The sequence below is a fragment of the Puma concolor genome, chromosome B2 (assembly GCF_028749965.1).
Source record: "Puma concolor isolate L17-30 chromosome B2, mPumCon1.1.hap2, whole genome shotgun sequence".
In the NCBI taxonomy this organism is placed as follows: Eukaryota; Metazoa; Chordata; class Mammalia; order Carnivora; family Felidae; genus Puma; species Puma concolor.
In genome coordinates, this window is record NC_141671.1 from 94,914,613 (window position 1) to 94,937,235 (window position 22,623).

At 37.2% G+C, this 22,623-nt stretch overlaps 1 long non-coding RNA gene across 10 annotated transcripts in view; it reads right to left on the reverse strand.

The window, feature by feature from the left end:
* LOC147581115 (uncharacterized) overlaps positions 1-22,623 on the reverse strand; it is a 1,011,143-nt gene that overhangs the window by 106,734 nt on the left and 881,786 nt on the right. For all 10 annotated transcript variants that reach the window (XR_015251431.1, XR_015251428.1, XR_015251427.1 and 7 more), the window contains one exon: positions 15,945-16,025. This is a non-coding gene — a long non-coding RNA (uncharacterized LOC147581115). The remainder of the gene's footprint in view (positions 1-15,944; positions 16,026-22,623) is intronic.

The following is a 22,623-nucleotide window of genomic DNA, read 5'->3' on the forward strand; positions in this document are numbered from 1 at the left end:
TTTAAGGAATCTTTCTCTATTGGTTATAGTCCTGTGGGACACAAAAGCATAAGCCCCACTGGACACCAAAGCCAGGCAATATAGAGGTGTCCCTGGCAGCAGCTGCAAAAATCAGGGTGCCAGACAGGGGTGTGAGCTCCTTTCTGAGTGATACCAATTATTGCAACCCCATAGGAACATGAACATAAGCTCCTCCAGCCTCCACATCAAGCAGTCAAGAAGTGTCCCCTGGATGGCAGCCGCAAAATCTGGGGCACCAGGTTAAAAGCTCCCTTCCGTGAGATACTGAGCACAACAAAGGAAAAGCACAAAGATGTCAACCATCAGAAAGAGAATTTGAGAAAAAAATCCCATTTATAATTGCATCAAATAGAATACAATGCTGGGGTGCCTGGGTGGCTCAGTTGGTTAAACATCCAACTCTTGGTTTTGGCTTAGGTTATGATCTCACAGTTCGTGGGTTCAAGTCCAGCATCAGGCTCTGTGCTGTCAGCACAAAGTGTGCTTGGGATTTTCTCTCCCTCCCTCTCTGCTCTTCCCCCTTCTCAAAATCAATAATAAAATAAAACTTAAAAAAAAAAGAATAACATACTTAGGAATTAATTTAACCAAGGAGGTAAATGATTTGGACTCTGAAAGCTATAAGGTATGGATGAAAGAAATTGAAAATTACACAAATAAAGGGAAAGATATTCTGTGCTTGGAAGAATCAATATTATTAAAATATCATACCGCCCAAATCAATATACAGAATTATTGCAATTCCTACAAAAACACAACAGTATATTTCACAGAAATAAAACAAATAATCTACAATTTGTATAGAACCACAAAAGACCCTGAATAGTCAAAGTGATCACAAGAAGAAGGAACAAAGCTGGAGGCATCATGCTCCCTGATTTCAAACAACACAACAAAGATATAGTAATTAAACCAATATGATATTGGCATGAAAAAAGACCTATAGATCAATAGAATGAAATAAACAGACCAGAAATAAACCCACATGCATAAGGTCAATTAATTTATGACAATAGTCTCTTCAATAAATTGTGTTGGCAAAACTGGACCTCCACAGGCAAAAGAATGAAACTCAATCATGAGTTTCATTCACTCACAATGATTAAACACAAAAATGCACTCAGAATGCATTAGAAACTTGAATGTAAGACCTGAAGCCATAAAACTCCTAGAAGAAAGCATAAGTGGTAAGCTCCATTATCAAATGTCTGTGAAGAGCCATAGAAGTCATCTGTGTACAAGACCTCCAGCCTTGCCACCACAATCTGCCCTGAATCCACTGAGACCCATTTAAATAGGCCCTTTAATCTGTTTATGTCAGTCTCAGAGGAAGGCCCAGATTTCTCATTTCTCATCTTCTGCTCACTAAGGTCCATCTGGCCCTTTACATTCCTACTGGGTCTCACATCTACAATTCCTGAAACCCTTCCATCCCTCTTCAATTTCTTAAACACTTCAAGTAGAAACCTATTAAGCCCCATTATTTCACCCTTTTATAACTTTTAAAACACTAAAAATTAATGACTCATCATCATCATCATCATCATCATCATCGTCATCACTGAACTCTTTTCTAAATAGTCCCTATGCTTTCTTGCTTTAAAGGAAACTTAATTCTTCCCTGAGGAAGAATTTCTCTGTAGGAGCAACTGTATTTCTCTCTCTGCTCTCAGGTCTCCACACATCAGCAGGTATGGCAGGCAGGCATCCTCCTTAATTCTCATTGCTGCTTCCACACAATTCTCCCTCCTTCATCCCTAAATTCCCCAGTTTTAAATCTCATGTCTTCAAATTGGATCATCAACATACTGCTTCATAACTGCTCTCATATATACACCTCTAACATGTTGGTCCTTATTTCTCAGTGATTTTACCTCCTGCTCACCAATACTATATTCCACATGATTCTTGTTTAGATTATTTATTATTTCAAAACACATCTACGTGAACTTTCCAATGACCTTGGCCTTTCAGACCTTTGAACTTCTTCCCCATGCTGATCTGGTGTTTCTATATATCTCAGCTTCTCATTTCCATAGAAGTATCTTAGACTGTGGCATTGTCAAGAACTTATAAACACTACATAATCTTATTTCCAAGTATCCAAACTCCAAGCTTAACATTACGATGACCTCCAATTCATAGATCCTATTAACTTTTTACTGCCTCTCTTCCATTTGATGGCCTTTCTTCCCTTTTTACTAATCTTAAATTATATGGTGCTATGGGTTTAACTGTGTCCCCCTCAAAATCCATATGCTGAAGCCCAAACTCCCAGGGATCAGCCTTTAAAGAGATAATTAAGATTAAATGAGACTATATGTGTGGGCTCCAATGAAACTTGTCTGTTCTCCTTATAAGATGAGGAAATCTGGGGTACCTGGGTGGCTCAGTCAGTTGAGTGTCCAACTTCATCTCATGTCATGATCTCACAGTCTGTGAGTTCAAGCCCTGGGTCAGGCTCTGTGCTGACACCTCAGACCCTAGAGCCTGATTCAGATTCTGTGTTTCCCTCTCTCTCTGCCCCTCCCTCACTTGCACTCAGTCTTTCTCTCTCTCTCTCTCTCTCTCTCTCTCTCTCTCTCAAAATAAATAAACAAACAAGATGAGGAAATCTGGACACACATACAGATACCAGGGGCATATGTATAGAGAAATGACCATATGGGGACAGAGCAAAAATGTGGCCATCTATAAGCCAAGGAGAGAGGTCTCAGGAGAAATGAAAGTTGTCAACATTTTGATCTCGGACTTCTAGTGCCCAGAACTATGAGAAAATAAATTTGAATTGTTAAACCACCTGGTCCGTGGTATTTTTGTTATGGCATCCCTAGAAAACTCATACATATTTTGGCACACAGAAGTCAATTGCTGCTGTAATAGGTGCCTAAAAATATAGAAGTGGCTCTGGAATGGGTATGAGCTGGACAGATTTGAATTGCATGTCAGAAAAAGGCTAGATGACCCTGAAGAGACTATTGGCAGATATATGGACATTAAAGGTAATTCTGGTGAACCCTGGGATGGAAATATGGAATATGTTACTGGAAAATGGAGGAAAGGCAATCGTTGTTACAAAGTGGCAAAGAAGTTAAAGAATTCCGTTGAATTGTGAAAGGGGCCTCAGGAGAACCCAAACCTGACAAACCCTTGGTCTTGGACTTCTGGACTCTAGAAGTTTGAAAAAATACATTTCCATTGTTTAAGCCGCCCAGTCTGTGGTATTTTGTTATGGCAGACCTATCAAACTAATACATATGGTAATTCATTAAAATTACTCTCTCTCATACATTACTTTCCCTATACTCCTCAAATTTTATATTTGCTTTGCAAAACCACAACTCCAGTTACATCCAATGTCTGTCTATTCTACACATGTAACATACATCTGAGTAAGTCTGGAGGAAAGAAAAAACCTCATATTAAAACCACATTGATTGGTCTTGCTTAAAATTAAAACCACATATGTCAACTGGGCCTTTAATTGCACTGAAATTATCCTATGCTTTCTTAATACATTGATTTTTCTACTCTCATAAGAGATTATTTCACATATTCTCTTCTTATCTCAAAATTCTAATACTTAAATAACCTCACTTTGAGATTAGAACTTTTCTTCTTTTACTAAGATTTTGAAACAATTGAACATAATCTCTACCATCTCCCTCCCTTACATCTCCTCATCTACCAGCATCTACACCTGAATATCTAATTTCCCACCTGTTAACAAAGATCTCTGCTTTTACAGAAGATAATCTCTCCATTTATTTTTGATAGTTTTATAATTCTGTTTATTTTTCATCCTGAACAGTAATTTTTGCAGGAGTTTTACGTTTCCAGAAAAATATGCAGAAATTATAGGGAGTTTTTACATACACTCTCACTATCTCCCATTTTCTATTAATAACATCTTGCATTAGTGGGTACATTCGTTACAATTGATGAAGGACTATCCATACATAATTATTAACTAAAGTCCACAGTTGACAATAGCATTCACTCTTTGTATTGTATAGTTCTATGGGTTTTGTCAAATGTATAATGACCTGTATGCAGTAATATATAAAATATTTTGTTTGCCTCTAAGTTTTGGCAAATACGAATAAAAGTGCTGTAAACATTTTTTCTAGGTTTATGTGTGTATATGAATTTACACGTCATTTGCATAAAAATCTAGGAGTAAGATTGCTGATATTATGGAAAACTTATGCTTAGCTTTGTTGAAACTGCCAGCGTGTCTTCCAAAGTGGCTGTACCACTTGATATTTCCACCAGCAAAGAGTGAGAAGTCTTATTATTCAATATCCTCACAATCCTCACAGTTTGGTTTGTTGGTGTTCTAAGCTTTTGCCATTCTAGTAGATGTGCAATAGTATCTCTTTGCTGATTTAATTTTCAATTCCCTATGATATATAATGTTGAACATCTTTTCACCTGCTTATTTATCAACTGTATATCTTCTTTGGTGAGATGTCTGTTCTAATTTAATCTTTCCCTTTTAAATCAGATCTTACTGGTTTTGCCAACTCTATATGATCCCATTATCTTTTACAATTCCATTTTTTTCTCTCTACGTAATTACTTCCTCACCAAAAAAAAAAGCAATATTACTTTTTCCATCTTAAAAAACAACTTATCTTGTTCTACATCTACCGTCATTTTCTCCAAACTTACAGCAATCAAGATTTTCTTCTATCATTTCATTAAAACTACTGTTTAAAACTCTGTGTACTATATCAACCATTCATACCAAACTCTTGCCTTCTTCATCTATCAATATCATTTTACATAAATGTTTCTTCCCTGTTAATAAATTTTCTTTCCTTGCTCCCAACATATGTGATAAATACAGATATACCTCTTTAATTGCTCTGTTCCTCTCTCCTTTGCAATTTTTCCAATCTCCTGTGTTGGAATGCATTATGCTTCTGTTCTTGGCTGCAATTTTTTTCTCCATTATATTCTTTGGTGAATGCATTATTCTCATTATATTGGATACCATCCATTTGCTAGTTACTATCAAATTTACATATATGGTCACATTTCCTCTCTGAAATCTATACTCATAAATGTAACTGCCATTTTAATATCACTTCATGGATTTAATACATATTTCAAAACTGGCATGCCCATCACTGGTTACCTGATTTTTCATCTCAAACTGACCACCACAAAACAATAACAATAACAACAACAACAATACCTGCCCACCACAGTCTTTACTCCATTCATAGAAGACAAATTTAACTTCTCAGCTGTTCAAGGCAAAGACTTTGTGTTATCAGCCAAACAGAACGTTTGGGATTAAAAGTTGCACAAAAAATAATTAAATTGTATCTTTAAAAATAGTTCTGACCAAAATTATTATTTATATTGGTGAACCTCTAATAATAATTATATTACAAATATATTTTTAATAAAAATTATATGGATCTAATGCTGAGGACTTGGGAGGGAAGATGGCGGCGTAGGAGGACGCTGGGCTCACCGCTCGTCCTGCTGATCACTTAGATTCCACCTACACCTGCCTAAATAACCCAGAAAACCACCAGAGGATTAGCAGAACGGAGTCGCCGGAACCAAGCGCAGACGAGAGGCCCACAGAAGAGGGTAGGAAGGGCGGCGAGGCGGTGCGCGCGCCACGGACTGGCGGGAGGGAGCCGGGGCGGAGGGGCGGCTCGCCGGCCAAGCAGAGCCCCCGAGTCTGGCTTGCAAAAAACGGAGGGGCCTGACGGACTGTGTTCCCACAGCAAGCGCGACTTAGCTTCTGGGAGGTCATAAATTAACAGCTCTGCTCAGAAAGCGGGAAGGCTGGAGGACAAAGGGAAGGAGAGCTGCTGAGCCCCCTGACGACAGAGCTCAGTTTGGTGGGGAACAAAGGTGCTCGCCAGCGCCATCTCCCCCGCCCATCCCCCAGCCAAAATCCCAAAGAGAACCAGTTCCTGCCAGGGAACTTGCTCGCTCTGCGCAAACACCCAACTCTGCGCTTCTGCGGAGCCAAACCTCCGGCACCGGATCTGACTCCCTCCTGCTGCCACAGGGCCCCTCCTGAAGTGGATCACCTAAGGAGAAGCGAGCTAAGCCTGCCTCTCCTGCCCCTGTGCACCTTGCCTACCCACCCCAGCTAAGACGCCAGATCCCCAGCATCACAAGCCTGGCAGTGTGCAAGTAGCCCAGACAGGCCACACCACCCCACAGTGAATCCCGCCCCTAGGAGAGGGGAAGAGAAGGCACACACCAGTCTGACTGTGGCCCCAGCGGTGGGCTGGGGGCAGACATCAGGTCTGACTGCGGCTCCGCCCACCAACTCCAGTTATACACCACAGCACAGGGGAAGTGCCCTGCAGGTCCTCACCATGCCAGGGACTGTCCAAAATGACCAAGAGGGAAGAATTCCCCTCAGAAGAATCTCCAGGAAATAACAACAGCTAATGAGCTGATCAAAAAGGATTTAAATAATATAACAGAAAGTGAATTTAGAATAATAGTCATAAAACTAATCGCTGGGCTTCAAAACAGTATAGCTGACAGCAGAGAATCTCTTGCTACAGAGATCAAGGGACTAAGGAACAGTCACGAGGAGCTGAAAAATGCTTTAAACGAAAGGCATAACAAAATGGAAACCACCATGGCTCGGATTGAAGAGGCAGAGGAGAGAATAGGTGAACTAGAAGATAAAGTTATGGAAAAAGAGGAAGCTGAGAAAAAGAGAGATAAAAAAATCCAGGAGTATGAGGGGAAAATTAGAGAACTAAGTGATACACTAAAAAGAAATAATATACGCATAATTGGTATCCCAGAGGAGGAAGAGAGAGGGAAAGGTGCTGAAGGGGTACTTGAAGAAATAATAGCTGAGAACTTCCCTGAAGTGGGGAAGGAAAAAGGCATTGAAATCCAAGAGGCACAGAGAACTCCCTTCAGACGTAACTTGAATCGATCTTCTGCACGACATATCATAGTGAAACTGGCAAAATACAAGGATAAAGAGAAAATTCTGAAAGCAGCAAGGGGTAAACGTGCCCTCACATATAAAGGGAGACCTATAAGACTCGTGACTGATCTCTCTTTTGAAACTTGGCAGGCCAGAAAGAATTGGCACGAGATTTTCAGTGTGCTAGACAGAAAAAATATGCAGCCCAGAATCCTTTATCCAGCAAGTCTGTCATTTAGAATCGAAGGAAAGATAAAGGTCTTCCCAAACAAACAAAAACTGAAGGAATTTGTCACCACTAAACCAGCCCTACAAGAGATCCTAAGGGGGACCCTGTGAGACAAAGTACCAGAGACATCACTACAAGCATAAAACATACAGACATCACAATGACTCTAAACCCATATCTTTCTATAATAACACTGAATGTAAATGGATTAAATGCGCCAACCAAAAGACATAGGGTATCAGAATGGATAAAAAAATAAGACCCATCTATTTGCTGTCTACAAGAGACTCATTTTAGACCTGAGGACACCTTTAGATTGAGAGTGAGGGGATGGAGAACTATTTATCATGCCACTGGAAGCCAAAAGAAAGCTGGAGTAGCCATACTTATATCAGACAAACTAGACTTTAATTAAAAGCTGTAACAAGAGATGAAGAAGGACATTATATAATAGTGACAGGGTCTATCCATCAGGAAGAGCTAACAATTATAAATGTCTATGCGCCGAATACCGGAGCGCCCAAATATATAAAACAATTACTCATAAACATAAGCAACCTTATTGAGAAGAATGTGGTAATTGCAGGGGACTTTAACACCCCACTTACAGAAATGGATAGATCATCTAGACACATGGTCAATAAAGAAATAAGGGCCCTGAATGAGACATTGGATCAGATGGACTTGACAGATCTATTTAGAACTCTGCATCCCAAAGCAACAGAATATACTTTCTTCTCGAGTGCACATGGAATATTCTCCAAGATAGATCATATACTGGGTCACAAAACAGCCCTTCATAAGTTTACAAGAATTGAAATCATACCATGCATACTTTCAGACCACAATGCTATGAAGCTTGAAATCAACCACAGAACAAAGTCTGGAAAACCTCCAAAAGCATGGAGGTTAAAGAACACCCTACTAACGAATGAGTGGGTCAACCAGGCAATTAGAGAAGAAATTAAAAAATATATGGAAACAAATGAAAATGAAAATACAACAATCCAAACGCTTTGGGACGCAGCGAAGGCAGTCCTGAGAGGAAAATACATTGCAATCCAGGCCTATCTCAAGAAACAAGAAAAATCCCAAATACAAAATCTAACAGCACACCTAAAGGAAATAGAAGCAGAACAGCAAAGGCAGCCTAAACCCAGCAGAAGAAGAGAAATCATAAAGATCAGAGCAGAAATAAACAATATAGAATCTAAAAAAACTGTACAGCAGATCAACGAAACCAAGAGTTGGTTTTTTGAAAAAATAAACAAAATTGACAAACCTCTAGCCAGGCTTCTCAAAAAGAAAAGGGAGATGACCCAAATAGATAAAATCATGAATGAAAATGGAATGATTACAACCAATCCCTCAGAGATACAAACAATTATCAGGGAATACTATGAAAAATTATATGCCAACAAATTGGACAACCTGGAAGAAATGGACAAATTCCTGAACACCCACACTCTTCCAAAACTCAATCAGGAGGAAATAGAAAGCTTGAACAGACCCATAAGCAGCGAAGAAATTGAATCGGTTATCAAAAATCTCCCAACAAATAAGAGTCCAGGACCAGATGGCTTCCCAGGGGAGTTCTACCAGACGTTTAAAGCAGAGATAATACCTATCCTTCTCAAGCTATTCCAAGAAATAGAAAGGGAAGGAAAACTTCCAGACTCATTCTATGAAGCCAGTATTACTTTGATTCGTAAACCAGACAGAGACCCAGGAAAAAAAAGAGAACTACAGGCCAATATCCCTGATGAATATGGATGCAAAAATTCTCAATAAGATACTAGCAAATCGAATTCAACGGCATATAAAAAGAATTATTCACCATGACCAAGTGGGATTCATTCCTGGGATGCAGGGCTGGTTCAACATTCGCAAATCAATCAACGTGATACATCACATTAACAACAAAAAAGAGAAGAACCATATGATCCTGTCAATCGATGCAGAAAAGGCCTTTGACAAAATCCAACACCCTTTCTTAATAAAAACCCTTGAGAAAGTCGGGATAGAAGGAACATACTTAAAGATCATAAAAGCCATTTATGAAAAGCCCACAGCTAACATCATCCTCAACGGGGAAAAACTGAGAGCTTTTTCCCTGAGATCAGGAACACGACAGGGATGCCCACTCTCACCGCTGTTGTTTAACATAGTGCTGGAAGTTCTAGCATCAGCAATCAGACAACAAAAGGAAATCAAAGGCATCCAAATTGGCAAAGATGAAGTCAAGCTTTTGCTTTTGGCAGATGACATGATATTATACATGGAAAATCCAATAGACTCCACCAAAAGTCTGCTAGAACTGATACATGAATTCAGCAAAGTTGCAGGATACAAAATCAATGTACAGAAATCAGTTGCATTCTTATACACTAACAATGAAGCAACAGAAAGACAAATAAAGAAACTGATCCCATTCACAATTGCACCAAGAAGCATAAAATACCTAGGAATAAATCTAACCAAAGATGTAAAGGATCTGTATGCTGAAAACTATAGAAAGCTTATGAAGGTAATTGAAGAAGATTTAAAGAAATGGAAAGACATTCCCTGCTCATGGATTGGAAGAATAAATATTGTGAAAATGTCAATACTACCCAAAGCTATCTACACATTCAATGCAATCCCAATCAAAATTGCACCAGCATTCTTCTCGAAACTAGAACAAGCAATCCTAAAATTCATATGGAACCACAAAAGGCCCCGAATAGCCAAAGGAATTTTGAAGAAGAAGACCAAAGCAGGAGGCATCACAATCCCAGACTTTAGCCTCTACTACAAAGCTGTCATCATCAAGACAGCATGGTATTGGCAGAAAAACAGACACATAGACCAATGGAATAGAATAGAAACCCCAGAACTAGACCCACAAACGTACGGCTAACTCATCTTTGACAAAGCAGGAAAGAACATCCAATGGAAAAAAGACAGTCTCTTTAACAAATGGTGCTGGGAGAACTGGACAGCAACATGCAGAAGGTTGAAACTAGACCACTTTCTCACACCATTCACAAAAATAAACTCAAAATGTATAAAGGACCTGAATGTGAGACAGGAAACCATCAAAACCTTAGAGGAGAAAGCAGGAAAAGACCTCTCTGACCTCAGCCGTAGCAATCTCTTACTCGACACATCCCCAAAGGCAAGGGAATTAAAAGCAAAAGTGAATTACTGGGACCTTATGAAGGTAAAAAGCTTCTGCACAGCAAAGGAAACAACCAACAAAACTAAAAGGCAACCAACGGAATGGGAAAAGATATTTGCAAATGACATATCGGACAAAGGGCTAGTATCCAAAATCTATAAAGAGCTCACCAAACTCCACACCCGAAAAGCAAATAACCCAGTGAAGAAATGGGCAGAAAACATGAATAGACACTTCTCCAAAGAAGACATCCGGATGGCCAACAGGCACATGAAAAGATGTTCAGCGTCGCTCCTTATCAGGGAAATACAAATCAAAACCACACTCAGGTATCACCTCACGCCAGTCAGAGTGGCCAAAATGAACAAATCAGGAGACTATAGATGCTGGAGAGGATGTGGAGAAACGGGAACCCTCTTGCACTGTTGGTGGGAATGCAAATTGGTGCAGCCGCTCTGGAAAGCAGTGTGGAGGTTCCTCAGAAAATTAAAAATAGACCTACCCTATGACCCAGCAATAGCACTGCTAGGAATTTATCCAAGGGACACAGGAGTACTGATGCATAGGGGCACTTGTACCCCAATGTTCATAGCAGCACTCTCAACAATAGCCAAATTATGGAAAGAGCCTAAATGTCCATCAACTGATGAATGGATAAAGAAATTGTGGTTTATATACACAATGGAATACTACGTGGCAATGAGAAAGAATGAAATATGGCCTTTTGTAGCAACGTGGATGGAACTGGAGAGTGTGATGCTAAGTGAAATAAGGCATACAGAGAAAGACAGATACCATATGGTTTCACTCTTATGTGGATCCTGAGAAACTTAACAGGAACCCATGGGGGAGGGGAAGGAAAAAAAAAAAAAAAGAGGTTAGAGTGGGATAGAGCCAAAGCATAAGAGACTGTTGAGAACTGAGAACAAACTAAGGGTTGATGGGGGGTGGGAGGGAGGAGAGGGTGGGTGATGGGTATTGAGGAGGGCACCTTTTGGGATGAGCACTGTGTGTTGCATGGAAACCAATTTGACAATAAATTTCATATATAAATTAAAAAAAAAATTATATGGATCTAAAAGCATGTAAGATATCATAATGGAAAAGTATAATATATATATATGTATATATATATATATGTATGTATATACATATATATATATATATGTATATATATACACACACATGTATAATATATAATGGACAGTATAATTACCCTTCTAGTTTGAACGTATAATGCTCTCCTAGTTTGAATCTGTACTACCATATCTTGATTCTGTACCACCACTGTGTGTGAGGAAGACAGCTTGTCTTTGCTATTGAGACATTGCTAAATATGATAAGAAACACATGCATCTGATGTTTGTCTTCTCTATTAGTATCTTGTCTTCTCTATCAAAGAACCCCGACTTTACCTGGACGCCAACTGACAGGATGGGACTTGACATTCTCTCCCATTGTATGCAGATGAGTGTGTTTAAATGTGAGAGAAGAATACATTGTATATTTAGAAATCAAAAGAATGATTAATAATTACTCACCTGTGTTTCCCTCCTTCTCAGAATGCAGCTGAACTACAGTTTCCAATCTCTATGCACTTGGATATAACCACATGACTGAGTTCTGCTCAATGTAATGTATATGGAAATAATGTATACCACTTGCAGACCTGGCTTATAAAAGTCCTCCAAGATATATTCTAGAGGACCATGGTATCTTTGAGGCCATGTATGGAAAAATGTAGAGCTACAACTTAAAAAAAAATCTTGGATCTCTCACAGATAGAAAGAGCCAACCACTAGCCATACATGCACATTTGGGACTACAATTCAGTGTGAAATAAGCTTAAATTTATACAGAAAATACTAGCGTATAATGCTACAAGTCAGCATTGTGCTTCTCTTTAAAGGGAAGTTAGTGATTGAGAAAGACCCAAGTGGGGCTTCTGTGGTGCTGGCAGTGTTTTGCTTCTTGATATATATATGCTAGTTATCTTCAATTGTTTAAAATTACTAAGCATTTACTAATTTACTAAGCATTTGTGATTTCTGCATTTAAATGTATACACACACACACACACACACACGCACATACACACACACATATATATTTTAAACAATATTTATTTTAAAATTTTAGGGTTATTAGTATGAATCACAATGCATTTTATCTTTAAAAATCATTTCTATCTCTGTCCATGAAGAAGGTTTAAAATATATATATATCAAAAAAGAAGCAATGGTGATATATGGATTCCACTAAACAGAATCAGAGTTCCTTGGAGAAATGGCTTATTTCACATCTGGGCTATATGTATCAAATAAACTTTGGAAAATGTTTTCATATCAGATGGGAAGCAACACATAAAATAAAGACCGAAACAACTATAGTCACATCAAAAGACTAAAAAGTCAAATTGAAGAGGTTCCCACTGACCAAAGACAGTACTATTTGAGTATCAATAAGAATAATACTTAGTAGATTGAAACACATTAAGCAGATTTCACATTTTTAGCTCATCATAATTCCAAAAACAATAGCAACCAACTGAATACTGTTGGAGGATTAAGGGAAGATAGCTAATTGTTTTTAAAACTAAGAAATAAAAGAATCAAGTTATCAATCTCTTATTTCAAAAACTGTATAAGTAGGTAGTCAAATAGGAGATAAGAAAAAATTATCATTATAGAAATACTTCACCTAATAAATAAAAAAAGTAATGATCAAATTAGAAGGATACAAATATTTAGTGCCTAATAAAATAATACATCCAGTCATTTAATATCAACAACTGCTAATAACACAAAACATCATGTGGCTCCTGACAAGAGAACACAAAACCTCCTATGTAGTCCTCTTGCCCCCCGCAAATTGAATGAATCCATCAAATCTTTAAAATTGAATATTAATTTAGAGAAAATAGCAACACAGAATAATATATTAAACTACATAATGCTGATTCAACAATAACAAAAAAAAACCTGTGCAAGATTCTTATCTATTAAATATTACTACTTCTTACAAATTAATAATGGAGACCTGTTTTCTTTGATAAAGTACAAAAAATCAAAGCTACATAGGGGCCATTAGGTTTTTAAATGATTTAACAGACAATATCAACCAATTACTGTGTATTCACCCTATTTCAATTGAAGTTTTAAATTAATTACAGAAAAAGTGATGACATTTGTGATACAATTGTCAATCTACATTTAATTTTTAAATTTTTTTTCAACGTTTTATTTTATTTTTGGGACAGAGAGAGACAGAGCATGAACGGGGGAGGGGCAGAGAGAGAGGGAGACACAGAATCGGAAACAGGCTCCAGGCTCTGAGCCATCAGCCCAGAGCCTGATGCGGGGCTCGAACTCACGGACCGCGAGATCGTGACCTGGCTGAAGTCGGACGCTTAACCGACTGTGCCACCCAGGAGCCCCTACATTTAATTTTTAAATAACAGGAAATTACTGTTCATTTATTTCTAGACCCAGTAATGCTACTGGGTTTGTGTTTTTAAGCAAACAGAGAGAATCTTGTCTTTCAAACATACATGCTGAAATATTATAAATAAATAGTATAATGTCAGGCATACACTACAAAATTGTATGGGAAGAAGGGAGGTGAATGAATGGGTAACAATGAAATAATGTTAGGCTATGAGGCTTCTGATCTATTTTGCAGATGTTCAAAATTCTCTGAAATTAAGTGACGAGAAAAGTGTCATAATAGATATAATCTGATACCATCTATGTTTTAAAAAAAATGTAAGCCATATATATCAGTCAGTTAAGCATCCAACTGTTGATTTCAACTCATGCCATGATCTCATGGTTTATGAGTTCAAGCCCTGCTTCAGGCTCTGTGCGAATATATAGATGCCATACAGAATATGCCATACAGATATATGCTTGAATATGCACAGAAGAATTCTGAAAGGATATATAAGAAACTGATAACAATGGTCACTTCTGGAGAGGAGACTATTAGGGAAGTCAGAGGAGACTTTAATGAAATGTTTATTACATTTGGATAACTTGTTTTGCTTTATAAGGAAAGAAATAGCCCATGGTAAAAAATTTTATTCGTAATGTTGAAAGTCCAACAAAATACATTTGCAGAGGGTTGGTAAAAAGTAAACTATGCACCATATCTTCTAATACAAAACAAACCAAAAAATCAGAGAAAAAAAACAGGAAGTTTATCTTTGGATATCTAAATATGTGGTGATTTTATTTTTATTTCTCCATTTTCTATGCATTCTAAATGTTCTAGGAGGATTTTATATCAATCTTATATTACAAAAAATCTTTTAAATACCACTACATAATATATCCACTCTTTGAAAAAAATCACACACCAATCTTTCCTCAATTCCCCACAGTTGACTCTCCTAATTCTTATTATCTCACCTACGTCTCATTTTTCCATAGCACTTACTACCTTCTTCTTACATACAAATTCCTCATTTTTGTAATATGACTTCTTGTCTTTCTTTGCTGTTTTTCTTTATATATTCCAGAAAAGTATGATTTGCACATATGTGCCTAATATATGTTGTTGAATTACTAAAAATGTGTTGTCATTCTCCAGAAACTGTCTTCTGAATTAAAATAAATAAATAATTTTTTTAAAAAAAGATAAACTAAGGGGGAACGTGATTGGGTCACCACTTCTGCATCCCTCAAGTCTTTGATGATTTGCATTATTGCTGATCTTTTCTCAGACACAGATTATTACATTGGGTTTACCAAGTGGAAAGCCAAGGGAAGCCCCAAGGTTCTCAATCCGTGCTACCTTAATATCCCTTCTTAGAAAGGTAAGGGAGCCTGGAGACCTGAGAAATAGCTGACACTGTCTTGCTTTGTTTCTCTATTTTATTTTGTGTTTAATTACTGTTTCTGTTCCTCACTTTGGTTGCTCTGCTCTGAATTCCTGTTACCTTCTTGGGTCCCTAATACCATGCTAACTTTTAAGAGGCACTTCCCCTAGCAGTCTCAACTACATTCCTTAAACTCCACAATTAGAACGAGTGGTTTTCCTAAAACCAGCCTACACACAATGCCTTGCTTTTTAAATGATGAGATAACTCATGAAACATTTAGGCTGTGCCAGAGCTCTTGTACCTCTCCTATATCAATGTCTGCAGATTATCCCTTTTGGGCTTTTTCACTAGCTGTTTCCCTCCAGCATAATCAGTATAGTCTAGTCAGCTTCCTCATACTCCATTCCAAACCAAACCTTCTCTCCCTTTCCTCCCTAAAAATCAATGTTTTTTGAGACTTGTTTCAAATTGAAACAAAACCTCTATTCTCTGTTTAAACCCACTGTAGCCAAAATAAAATAAAACACAAAAAAACGAAAACAAAACAAAAAATCCATTGTAACCAATTACAAATTATGTTTGTTCACACTTGGAAATAACCTTTTCAACTGGTGGGGGTTAGAGGTAGGGCATTGTTTCTCAGATGGCTGTAACTTTCTCTTCTCTGACTGTAACTATACAAAATAACTGTTATACTCTTTCTGACTCTTGAATGAGATATCTAGATGGTAAGGGATAAGTGAACATGACCTATAGTTAATCTCTGCCATGACCATATTACCTGGAGTTGCAGGATATTCTGTATCCAAGAAGTTGCTGTTTTTTGTACAATTGACTCAGGTTGCAGAGTTCACAAAAAGAGCTAAAGAAAAAGAGAATTACTGATGAAATATTTTGTTCAAATCCCAAGAGAAGTCATTATTTTTAGGAAACACTTTTCAACGTTTGTACTATAACTTATCAATATAAATGATTTTACAGACAAGTTAATACATATTACATGTATCATATATATAGTAAATAGCACAAATATATTGTAAGATTGGTTTTTCACTTGTGCATACTATTTAAGTTCCAGAAATGCTAAAGACTAGGTAGTTGGAGATAAACCCCTATTGGTCTCTAATTATTGCAGATAGAAGTCTAACTGATTTCAACATATTTAAACATAAAAATATTGATTTAAAAGCCATTTGGAACCATAACATGTTACAAGCACAAAACTTCCATGATATAGACAGACATATGTGGTTTAAAATCATGTCGAATACTTAGTATCATTAGAGTACACATAGTCCAGATGTACTCTTATGGTCAGGTTTGCCTCAGAAAAGAATATTTTTTTCTTTTTTTCTTACTTTTTTTAATGTTTATTTTTGAAAGAGACAGAGTGTGAGCTGGGGAAGGGCATAGAGAGAGGGAAACACAGAATTTGAATCAGGCTCCAGGCTCTGAGCTGTTAGCACAGAGCCTGATGCAGAGGTTGAACTCACAAATCTTGAGATCGTGACCTGAGCCGAATTCTCATGCTTAAGTGACTGAGTCACCCAGGCGCCCCATGTTTTTTCTTTTTTTTTTTTTTTTTTGATATTACCACTGTTTGTTTAGAATTATATTCAGTCAGTATAGTATATATTTACTAGAAGTATTAAAGTAGATCTGGGGCACCTGGGTGGCTCAGTTGGTTAAGCGTCTGATTTCAGCTCAGGTCATGATCTCAAGGTTGGTGAGTTGTCTCTGTGCTGACAACGTGAAGCCTAGAGCCTGCTTCAGATTCCATGTCTCCCTCTCTTTCTGCCCCTCCCCTGCTATCTCTCTGTCTTTCTCTCTCTCAAAAATAAATAAATATTTTTTAAAAATTAAAGTAGAGCAGAATACTGCAGTGCCATGACTTTTCAATAGCATGTTCTCCTTAATGGGTCCTAGTTTTACTTATCAGATAGCTTTGGATTTCGTAGTTTCCTAAGAGGAATTAATATGATTTTTACCAACAGAATCCAATAACTAATATAAGATTTTAATAGACAAATTTTAAAATGTAAATAAGAGTCAGCCCTACTTATTGAATGCCTCTGAAGATACTCTAGAGGTATAAAAATGAACATGTAGCCTGTCTTCTATTACTTATATCAGCTGGAGAGACAAAACATATACACTTAAGAAACGTTGGCAAACAGTTAAATCAGAATAAAATATACAACTTATTATCATGTAAACTGAGTCAAGGCAAAAGATTTATGCACTCTGTGATCCTGTTAACATAGGCTTTATCTTATGAATTTATTTTGATCAGCAAAGGAAAACCTCTCCTAATGGCAGAAACACTGATGCATAAATATTTGGTAGTTATCCTTGTTGGTTGCTAAACTAGCCCAGTACACAAAGGGCAAAGAGAGGCAGAAGAAAGAGGCAGATCACTCCAGATTGATAGGTGGCTTGTTTAATAAGCAACAATTTACTTATAAAGGTTATCTTGAGTGGCCACAAGATGAGTAGATCTCCAAATCTGCCCACCAGAATCTTAAAAGTTTATACAGAGGTCTTAATTGGATTCATCAATGTGGTCAGTCCAGATGGTCTCAACAACATATTGCTGTCAAGGCTGTGTAATTGAAAATGGCTCCCACTATGGGAATGGGGTGAGAAGTCTCCTATGGCCAAGGTCCAAATCTTGCTTCACCCATTGATCATGACCTCACAATGACCTCCAACAATCCTCCATTGTTCTATTTGGATATTATTTCAGAATATTCACATGTCAAAACTAAGAGTAAGCAGATTTTTATAACACCACAAGTAAAAGAAATTAGTTAATATAGAAAAAATTATATGGATTATCCTTCTGATGACTTAGGGTAGGAAAAAGGATTTGAAATGATTATATATGCAGACACATAAAGAGTTTCAAATTTTAACCCATATCTGGGCAAAACTAAAAGAAACTATGTAATATGACTTGTGCTAAAACCCATGCAAAATGAAACAAATTCAAGAAGAATAAATAGAATTTAGAAATTAGAGTAGACTTTAACCAGACAGATCTTGTGCAAGATACAGAGAAGAATATAAAGTATATTTGGCAGGACTTATACAAAAACTCATTCATTACTGTGTACATTTTTCTCTTCAAATACAAATTCCAAATGAACATCAAAAGCAGAGCTCTAGACCCTGACTCTAAGTGCACAGTAGTCCTTCCTCTTTGTGGTTTAGAAGCAAATAATTGACCTTCTGAGGAAATGATCCTCCTGACATATCATGAGAAGATCAAGAGTAGCTTAATGCTAGTTCACAATGCCTGAGTCACTCCCCTCACTCTTTCTCATCCCATAACCATTTTATCATCTCACATCATCACAAGAGGGGTGCATACAGTACAATAAGATATTTGGAGACAGAGAGGAATCATATACACAACATTATAATATACTGTTACAACTGTTCTATTCTGTTATCATAATTGCTTACTGTGCTTCATTTATAGATTAAACTTTATCATATGTATGTATATACAGAAAATAAAAGTATATATAGGGTTCAATACTATCCAGTTTGAGGCATTCACTGGGGGTCTTGGAACATATCCCCTGTGGATAAGCAGTGACTAGTATATTCTTTTAAACAAAAACAAATAATTAATTTTTCAGCTTAGCAAAGCAAGCTATGTACACAACAGGAATGTTGCCATTTTAATAGGATAGGAGACAAGCAGATTTATTCTGAATTCTTTAAGCATCTACTTCAGAAGACTAAAGTGTGCTATAAAAGTTTCTGATCCAATTTTAGAAATATTTCAAATCCACTGAGATTCTCCATTCTCCACATCTCTGGAACATGATTATTTGAGAACATCTGTACTTTCGTATGACTGACTGCTTCTGTGTTGAGACATAAAAACAGAAGAAAATTGAGCAAGCCAGTTCATGTGGTTCACCTCAAGAAGATAAACAAGGGAAAAAATAATTTTAGAGTGCTAGTTACTCAGTTGAAAGATACAAATTTCAAAGAAGTTAAAATTTTGCTGAGAACTTATATTTAGCAGTCTCAACTAGATTTCTTGTTACATGTCACACAATTGTGGTTTTAAATAACATCTGAAATGTTAGGGATTATACTCTTAAAACAATGTATTGTTTTTAAGTATAAAATATATATATATCCTTACTATAAGTATTTTCTCTAATAGAAGATTTAATAAAGAAGAGAAAAATGCTCTTGATCATCTCAAATAATTATATTTTGATGTATTAAGCAACAATTTACAGCCTTAAAAACCTTTATAAAGAGGTGCTATGAAATATCCACACTGTTTCCTCAGAATAATTTAATTGAAATATGAATCATGGTCTTTCATTTTTTGAGATATTCCCTTTTGTTTTTTTTTCTTTCTTGTGCTTTATGTAAATTTTATACGAAATGGCTGCTTTGATTTTAAAGGGGATAATTCACTTCCCTCATTCTATTTTTAGAGCAAACAGGAATTTATGATTTGTTTGATTTTGGTTGAAATAGTATCCAAGAGTCAGATAGCAAATTCAACCAAGCAAGATCGAAAAACGTCATAATGAATAGCAGGAAAGAAAAATTAAAATGTTTGACAAAATGAAAAATGCTTCAATAATCCTTTTGCACTGCACTTACTATGAGAAGGTCTGGGCTGGTTCTGAGCCATTCCTGAATTTGTCTCAATTCCAAGATGTGGTCACTGGCTCTCTAGTTTTAAATTTCTAAGTTTCAGCTTTTCCTTATATTTAGAAAGTCAAGAGGGATGCTACAGGTGACAGCATGGTAGTAGGGGGGTGGCGTGCATGGGAAGTAACAGATGCAAGGGGGAAGAGTGGGAAGAAACAAAAAGCCATAATAGACCTCTCTGGAAAGTGACCTTTCATACCAAGTCACCTATTTTCTGGAGTTGTAAACTGTCCAATAGCTAATGTTTCTCCTGAAGCTATTTAATTACAACAGGGACATAAGTAAAATATTTTGGAAAAGTGCCCATTCTGGTTCACAGGTACAAACTCCATGTGTGTGTGTACCCACATGTCTGTGTGTCTACATGTTTCTGCATGTTTTGTGTACATATATATATATATATATATACACACACACATACACACACACACATATATATATACATATATATATATATATATATATATACATATACATACATATGCACTTCTAAATATTTACAGTGTCACTATAGGATTTCTACATCACAACAACATTAAATCCTTAGCCACTTCTCTGATTATTTCCATAGTCTTTCAATAAATGACTTCTCTGAGTCTTACTACTTGTAGCCTTCTTAACAGGTACACCATTTTTCTATCATAATCCATATATTAATGGTCCTGGCGTTGGAGCTAAGGGTCCTCTTTGCATTCCATTGTTGCTCTCAGACCACTTTCCTTCTTTACTTTCAAAATCACACAACACTGAATTTCATGTCACGGGTCCATATTATCTCACTTCAGTAATACTTTCTTCTACACTCTCAGATCATCCTCACTTCTATTTTAGCTTCCTGCTTACTGTCAGTTCTTCCAACACACTGTTCCTGTATTAATTTTAGGTAATTTCATTATACACAAATATGACCATTACTGGCACATTTCTCTTCCAGTGATCTTGCCCTGCACATTACCTCAGCTATTCATTTCCATAGTCATGTCCTAGACCTTATTATTACACAATAATTTTCCTCCAGTCTTAATTTCAGGCATCCCACACTGTTATGGGATGAGCTATGGTACCCCTACCCCAAGTGCCTATGTTGAACTCCTGACTCCTAGTACCTCACAATGTACCTGTATGAAAATGCCTTTAAAAAGGTAATTAAGGTAAAATGAGGCCATATGGGTGTACCTTAATACAATATGATGGTGTCCTTGTAAGAAGAGATTAGGACACATAAATGTGGTTCTCAGAGATAAGACCATGTAAAAACAGAGGAAAACAATGGTCATATGCAATCCTGTGAGAGAGCGGCCTCAGAATAAAACCAACCCTGTCAATAAGTTGATCTTGGACTTCCAAGACTCCAGCACTGTAAGGAAATAATTTTTTATTATTTAAGCCAGCCAGTCTGTGGTATTTTGGTATGGCAGCCCTAGCAAACTAACACACACAATATCTACAACCTCATAGCATTCCAACACATTTCTTTTATTACACAATCTCTAACCATTTTCCAACCCACTATGACTGGATTGATCGATTGATCATACAGTCCTCATCACTTTGATTTCCTTTTTGCCCTCTTTTCCCAACCTAAATTCCATGTTTAACCATTTTCAGCTTCTTATTGACTTGTAACATGTACATTGGAATACATATGCCATATATGTACAGTTTGATGAATTATTACCAAGTGAACATTCCTGTTCCTCTATGGTTTTCCAAATCCAGATGACCCAAATCTTTTGTTCCTAAAGTAGGCCAGGCAAATCACAAGAGGAATAAAGCCCCAATGAATGGCAAACTGACCACCCTTGAACTGCTGGGGCCTCAGAATTGCCACCTCTCTCAGCTTCACCAGGGCCCAGCCTGGGGTGCGGCAGTGAGAACCAACTAGAGCACTGACCAAGCGCTGGAATCTAAAGGAATTACATATGCTCCACACATGGCCTTTCCAGCAGAAGTCGTGAGCACTGCTCCAAAGGCCTTTTAAGTAATCTCCCTGCTTCCACCTTTGGACCCTTATGCTGACTCTCAGCCGCTCTACCTAAGTAATTATTTAAAAATATAAGTAGGGGTGCCTGGGTGGCTCAGTTGGTTGAGCGTCCAACTCTTGATTTCAACTCAGGTCCTGATGTCCCAGTTGGTGAATTTGAGTCTGCTTGGGATTCTGTCTCCCTCTCTTTCTGCCCACCCCTCCCTTCTGCTCGTTCCACAACCCCCTCAAAAATAAATAAATAAACCTTAAAAAAATAATAAAATAAAATATAAGTAGATCCCACCATTCTTTTATGCAAAAGCCCTAGAAAGGTCTCCAAAAGCCAATGTATTTAGAATGGCCTGTAGAACATGAACTAGCTCCCAGTATCCTTACTAACGCCTACTTCTACTACTCTTCTTTCCTTTCACATTGCACATGTTACACAAGGCCTCCTCGAGCTCCCTTATATAAACATACTTATATAAACATACTTTTATATTCAAGTCTCAAGGATCTTTTGCACTGGGTTCTTGCTCTGCTTAGAGATATCTTCATTCCAATATGTGGAAATCTTCCTCCGTCACCTCTTTCAGGTCTTCGCTCCTTTGACATCTTTCTTTTGGAGGTCTATCCTGACCACCCCAGTTAGCATTACAAAGTGGCACTTGTTACCTACCCCTGCTCTTTAGTTTGCTTTTTATTTTGTGGGTTTTGTTGGCCCTTGTCTCCTTTGAGCCTATTACATACATTGTATTATATTCAGGGGCTGTCTACCTTATTTGAATGCAGGGATATTTTT